Source organism: Danio aesculapii, chromosome 6, assembly GCF_903798145.1.
Source record: "Danio aesculapii chromosome 6, fDanAes4.1, whole genome shotgun sequence".
In the NCBI taxonomy this organism is placed as follows: domain Eukaryota; kingdom Metazoa; phylum Chordata; class Actinopteri; order Cypriniformes; family Danionidae; genus Danio; species Danio aesculapii.
The window spans coordinates 27,142,977-27,150,284 of record NC_079440.1 but is presented as its reverse complement, the minus strand read 5'-3'; positions in this window follow the sequence as shown (position 1 = coordinate 27,150,284).

Sequence of the window (7,308 nt, the reverse complement as noted above, 5' to 3'; positions counted from 1 at the left end):
AAATCCTGAAAATTAAATTTGAAAAGTAAAATGAAAATAATCAAAAATTAAGTCGATTAAAATATTAAAGTCAACTAATTATCAATATCAGCTTGGATGATTAAACAACGAATCATGGCTACTTAAGAAATGACAACAGTTTCAACTGAAGTGGAGAAGAGATTTATGTTTGGAGAGAGTGAGCTATCTGCAAGCAACTAATGTCTCATTCACACTAACAGCGAATTTGTAGCTGCCTATCGCTCTGGGTGGTGATTGAAGTTGATAGTGGGCGTTCCCACCTTGAGGTTTTTTGAGTAACATTTATGATGACATTCACCAAGAGCAAATGAGTTTACATGCTGCTGGGAAAACACTAAATATAAATGGAATCAGTACATTTAATTACAAAGATGATCCAAAAAAAAACAACTTTATTCTCTGTCATTGCAGCTATTTATCTCCCATAAACGTGGGGGTGTGTACAGTAGGTACCCAGCACAGAGAATACAACTGGCCTCTGCACCAGCCTGTTGCATTCTCAACTTTGTCACATTGCACGACACACCCACATCGGGTCGCCACAGTCACTACCACTTGTGTAGCCAGAGGTCAATTATGTAACTCATTATTGTGAGGTGACATCACAAAACTTGCAGACTTTGGTCTCATGCTGGCGCTATAACATCACAAAAACTTTATCAGCTGTCCAAGGTGAAATGAATGAAAACATGGCCACCATCATCCAAATAATATTGAGCAATGCTTAATGATGGCAGATTGAAACGAAACTCGGTGGCCATATTTTAAAAAGAAGTTAGCCAATATATTCTAAATTGTGTATTATACACAGTTTTGCACAGGCATCCAAAATACATATCATATGATAGGGCTGCTCATACTAAATATTTTAACATAAAAATCACTGCAGTCACTCAATATATTAAAGATATATCAATATGTGAAAAAATACTTTTGCATACTAGTCCCTCAGTTCAGTGTGGTTTAATAATCACTACTGAGAGTCCAAATATTGAAGAGCAAATCCAACGATGCGCAGCTCTATAGATCCTGAACCATGCAAGCCAGTGGCGACAGCGGAGAGGGAAAAAAAACTTCACTAATGGCAGAAGTGAAGAAAAAAAACCTTGAGAGAAACCAGGCTCAGTTGGGCACGATCATTTTAATTTCTCCGCCGGCCAAACGTCTTGTGCAGAGCTGCAGTCTCAGTGGCGGAGGCTGTAAGCTGGCCTCAGCGAAGACTCGTCTGTCTCTGGAGCGTCACGGGAATCAGTCTCATGTTCTCCACTCTTCCATGACCCTCACAGTAGCTGCTCAGGATTCGGCCTGGTCCAGGATATGGAAACCTTGGGATCATCTCGTCGTTGGTCTTGGATCGAATCAGTGACTCTGCATAGTCTGAGGGCCTCGGGAAGAGTATCCCCAGGTGGAAATGGACAATAAAGAAAATAATTAGCGTAGCTGATGTTCACAGTGTATATCAACAAGATGCAGAACCTGTGTGGAAGCCCCCTAAGTGGTGCACTAAGTGTATGCTTTACTGAACAGATAGGTCTTTAATCTAGTTTTGAATTGGGAGAGTGTGTCTGAGCCTCAGACGTTATCTGGAAGGCTATTCCAGAGTTTAGAATCTATAAATGAGAAGGCTCGACCTCCTTTACTCGACTTTGCTATTCTAGGTACTACCAGAAGCCCTAAGTTTTGAGACCTTAAAGAGCGAGTTGGATTGTAGCGAGACAGAAGATTGGTTAGATAAACAGGAGCTAGATTATTTAAAGCTTTATATGTAAGAAGCAATATTTTAAATTCAATACGAAACTTAACCGGCAGCCAGTGTAAGGAGGATAAAATTGGGGTGATGTGATCAAATTTTCTAGACCTGGTAAGAACTCTGGCAGCTGCATTTTGTACTAATTGAAGTTTGTTAATAGAGGATGCTGGGCAGCCAGCAAACAGTGCATTACAGTAGTCCAGCCTAGAAGTCATAAAAGCATGGACTAGCTTTTCTGCATCTGAGATGGATAGCATACTTCGTAACTTAGCAATATTTCTCAGATGAAAGAAAGCAGTTTTTGTGACATGGGATATATGATTTTTAAAAGTTAAACTGCTGTCTAATATAACACCCAGATCTTTTATAGTAGAGCTAACGCTAACTTTGTATCCCTCTAATTGTAGGTCGAGTTGTGAGATCTGCTGTGTACAGGATTTAGGCCCAATAAGTAATAATTCTGTTTTGTCTTTAGTTTAAGAGAAGATAATTGTTGGTCATCCAGTCTTTAACATCTTTAATACACTCAGTTAGCTTGGACAGTTTAGACGTCTCGTCAGGTTTAGTTGAAATATATAATTGAGTATCGTCTGCATAGCAGTAAAAGCTGATCCCATGTCTTCTAATAATGTCTCCCAGGGGTAGCATGTATATTGTAAACAGAAAAGGGCCTAAAACTGATCCTTGGGGAACCCCGTATTTTACTGGGCTGATTTGTGAAGGCTGTCCATTAATATTCACAAACTGGTAACGGTCAGATAAGTATGACTTAAACCATTGTAGGGCCTGTCCCTGGACACCTGTAGACTTTAAGCGATTAATAAGGATACCATGGTCAATGGTGTCAAATGCCGCACTAAGATCAAGTAGAACTAATAGCGAGATGCACCCTTGGTCAGCAGCTAAGAGTAAATCGTTGGTTATTTTCACTAATGTAGTTTCTGTACTGTGATGAGCTCTGAAACCTGACTGAAACACTTCAAAAACATTGTTTGTTTGCAGAAAGAAGCATAATTAAGCAGAAACAACTTTTTCTAGTATTTTAGACATAAATGGAAGATTTGAAATAGGCCTATAATTAGTTAAGTTGCTGGGGTCCAGTTGAGGTTTCTTAATAATAGGTTTAATAACAGCTAACTTATAAGGATTTGGAACATGGCCTAAAGATAAAGAAGAGTTGATAATGTTAAGAAGAGGTTCTCCTATAACAGGTAGCAATTCTTTCAGTAACTTTGTTGGAATTGGGTCCAATATACACGTAGCTGATTTAGAACTATTTATACATTTATCTAGCTCTTCCTGTTCTATGATTTTAAAGCACTGTAGGTTATTTAGATTCAGTGGCGTGTTTACTGGATCTGAAGTATAAGGCGGTGCAGAAAGGTTAATATCTCCTATTTTTTGTCTAAAGCCTTCTATTTTATCACTGAAAAAATTCATGAAGTCATCACTACTAATTTGCGGTGGAACATTTTGTTTTGATTATTTGTTAATTTAGCAATGGTGTTAAATAAGAATCTAGGATTGTTATGATTATTTTCTATCAGTTTGCAGAGGTGCTTAGCCCTGGCAGATTTTAAAGCCCTCCTATAGCTGGACATACTGTCTTTGTATGCAATTCTTAAGACTTCTAAATTAGTTTTTTCCATTTACGTTCCAGGGCACGGGTTGCTGTTTTGAGAGCTCGGGTACGACTATTATACCATGGTGTAGTTTTATTCTCTCTAGCCTTTTTAGTTTGATGGGTGCCACAGTATTTAGAGTGCTAGTAAAGATGGCATCCATACTGCTGGTTACTACATCAAGGTCATTTGCGTTTGCGGGTGCATTTCGAAGTAGAGAAAGATCAGGTAAGTTATTTATAAATTCATCTTTGGTGGCTGGAACAATAGTTCTACTAGAGCGATACATCTTAGCAGATCTGCTAATTTCAGGTAAACACAGCTTATATAGTAAGAGGTAGTGGTCTGTAATATCATCACTTTGTGGTATAATGTCTACATCAATGACCTCAATTCCATAAAAACAGAATTAGATCTAGTGTATGCTTTAGGCGATGGGTTGGACCAATAACATTTTGCTTTATTCCTAGTGAGAGCAGTAAGTCCATAAACGCGAGCCCTAATGTGTCGTTAGCGTCATCTATGTGGATGTTAAAGTCTCCTACAATTAGTATTTTATCAGTTTTAACTAGTAAGTCAGAAATAAAATCAGAAAACTTTTAGAAAATTGACATAGGGTCCTGGGGGTCTATATATGGTGATTAGAGTGAGAGATAACATAGGTTTTTGCATAGTGTTTAGAAGGACAACATTAAGCGCTAATACTTCAAAGGAGCTAAACATAAGTCCGTTTCTCTGATTAACATTAAGAATATCACTAAAGATTGACGCAACTACACCACCACGACCAGTTTGACGAGACTCATATTTATATAAGAATCCTGGAGGAGTTGCTTCATTTAAACTAATATAGTCATTTTGTTTCAGCCAGGTTTCAGTGAGACAAAGTGCATTAAGATTGTTATCTGTAATTATTTCATTTATGATAAGTGCTTTAGGTGCTAGTGACCTGATGTTTAGGAGACCAAGCTTCATGAAATTTGTATTTTCACTTTTTAGTGCTTTTTCTGGTTTAATTCTTAATAGATTATTTCTGGAGCACACAGTACGTTTGTTTCTTGATCTAATAATGCGAGGAACAGACACAGTCTCTATGGGGTTAGCTAGGTATGCATTACTGTTATTTATGTGGGACTCTGTATGGCTAAATTGTGAATTTTGTGAGTTTTTACTTACTAGTCAGATAGAGCGAAGTGTTCTGCAGATGTTGTCCGATAGGAGTTCAGCTCCAGCTCGACTGGGGTGCAGCCCGTCAGCGCGGAAAAGCCTAGGACGCTCCCAGAAAAGATTCCAGTTATTGGCAAAGAGCAATTTCTGTTCTTCACACCATGTTAATAGCCATTCATTCAGAGCAAAAAGTCTACTGAACCTTTCATTTCCTCGGCGGTAGGTAGGAAGCGGTCCAGAAACGATGATCTGCGTGGCGGGCGAGGTGTGTCGAACCGTCTCGATCAGAATCAGAATCAGAATCAGTTTTATTGCCAAGTGTGCTTCACACACACAAGGAATTTGTTTTGGCTACAGAAGCTTCCAGTGTACATAAAGTGACATGTGACAACACAAAATAAATCTGAAAAAAATAAAATAAGATTAATAAAAAATGATGAACATTAAACAGATGCGGTTAGTGAAGAAACCTGGATGTTGAGTTGTATGTACAGCGTGTTATAAATATACAGGTTATAAGGTGCTGTGTACAAGTGCGAATGTAGAGAGTATTGCATTGTACATTGATATAAGGTGCTGTGTACAAGTGTGTATGACAAAGTATTGCACATATTTATTGCACAGTAGGGGAATATTTAACTGTTCATAAGGTAGACAGCCTGAGGAAAGAAACTTTTCCTGTGTCTGGCTGTTTTTGTGCTTGGGGCTCTGAAGCGCCAACCAGACAGTAACAGTTCGAACAGGTAGTGTGCTGGGTGTGAGGCGTCCAGAGTGATTTTGTGAGCCCTTTTACTCACTCTGGAAGAGTACAGTTCTTGAAGTGTAGGAAGGGTTGTGCCAGTGATTCGTTCAGCAGTCCGGACTATTCGCTGTAGTCTACGGAGGTCGGTTTTGGCAGCTGAGCCGAACCAGACGGTGATTGAAGTGCAGAGGATGGATTGGATGACAGCTGAGTAGAACTGTACGAGTAGCTCCTGTGGCAGGTTGAACTTCCTCAGCTGACGAAGGAAGTACAGTCTCTGCTGGGCTTTCTTCACAATAGAGTCTATATGAATGTCCCACTTCAGATCCTGAGAGATGGTGGTGCCCAGGAACCTGAATGACTCTACTGCAGCCACAGTGCTGTTCATGATGGTGAGTGGGGGGAGTGCAGGGGGGTTTCTCCTGAAGTCCACTATCATCTCCACTGTTTTTAGCTTGTTCAGCTCCAGGTTGTTGTATCTGCACCATAACGCCAGCCGCTCCACCTCTTGTCTGTATGCAGACTCGTCACCGTTCTGGATGAGGCCGATAACAGTAGTGTCGTCTGCAAACTTAATGAGTTTGATGGAGGGTCTTTTGCAGTGCAGTCGTTGGTGTACAGGGAGAAGAGCAGTGGAGAAAGAACACATCCCTGGGGGGCACCAGTGCTGATGGTGCGGCTGTCGGATGTGATTTTGCCCATTCTGACTAGCTGTTGTCTATCTGTCAGAAAGCTGGTGATCCATTGACAGACAGAGCTAGGAACAGAGAGCTGGGCCAGTTTGTACTCAAGCAGTGATGGGACGATGGTGTTAAAGGCAAAACAGTGTTAAACTGAAGTCCACAAACAGAATCCTTGCGTAGTTCCCTGGTTTGTCCAGATGTTGTAGGGTATAATGCAGTCCCATGTTGACTGCATCATCCACAGACCGGTTTGCTCTATAGGCGAACTGCAGGGGGTCCAGCAGGGGTCCAGTGATGATCAGGCTCCTGAAGTCCTTCTTCAGGATCTCCGTCTGCCGGAGCCCGGTGTCGTTCGTCCCCACGTGGAGGACGACGGCACCGAGGCTCTCGGCAGCGCTCAGGATAGTAGGTATCTGTGCAGAAATATTCTTAACTCGGGCACCAGGGAAGCAGAAAGTGCGTACTTTGTTACCTTTGGTGGAAGCGGAGCGGACGTGGCGCACGATTGAGTCGCCAATGATGGCCACATCGCGACCCTTCTCGCGGGGAGGGGTGAAGCGGTTCTCCGTGGGGATCTCGAACTCCTGAGGAGGAGACGTTCTGCCCTGGGACCTGGTAAGCACCTTACGCGGCTGCACCCAGGGGCCGTGGTAGCCGGGTGTCGGCGTGAACGACGCCTGGGCGAACCGCGTCCTCGGTGCGCTGGGCCTGGACAGAGAAGCACACGGGGTTGAGGAAGCAGGAGGATTGTCGTTGTATCGAACACTTACCTCAGACGAGCGAGTACGGGTTAAGAGCATAGCCCTGATGCCCTCTCGCTTCGTCTCCAGCGAGCGAATCTGGGACTCCACTGCTTCCAGCTCCAGCTCCAGCGCCTCCATCGATGCTTCTCCTGCACTCAAGGACAGACACGCAAGCGACATTGTACAAGGTGAAGAGCAAAGCCAGTAAGTGAGAAAATAAGTGAGTGAAAGAGGTCGGTAGCTTTAGCTGACCAGCGGTGCTAGCAGGCTAAAGCTACAAACACCAGGCGGATGCTCGAGAGACAGAACGTTTAAAAGTAGATTTGTTTGTATGAGTGTGTTAAGGGATTGTTCACCCCAAGTAGGAGAGATAAATATTTAGTGAATGAGGAGGTATTTTATGATAAAAATGTAAATTGCGAATCTAAACTCCAAACAAACGCAGCGAAGCTACCATTCAAATCATTCATTAAAGATTCATCAATATGTAAAAAATAAAATAAAACTAGTCCATTTTTTGCTCTACATCAGCATAACCAGTATTTTACAAATCTCTGGACTGCCCAGATAAAAAAAATTA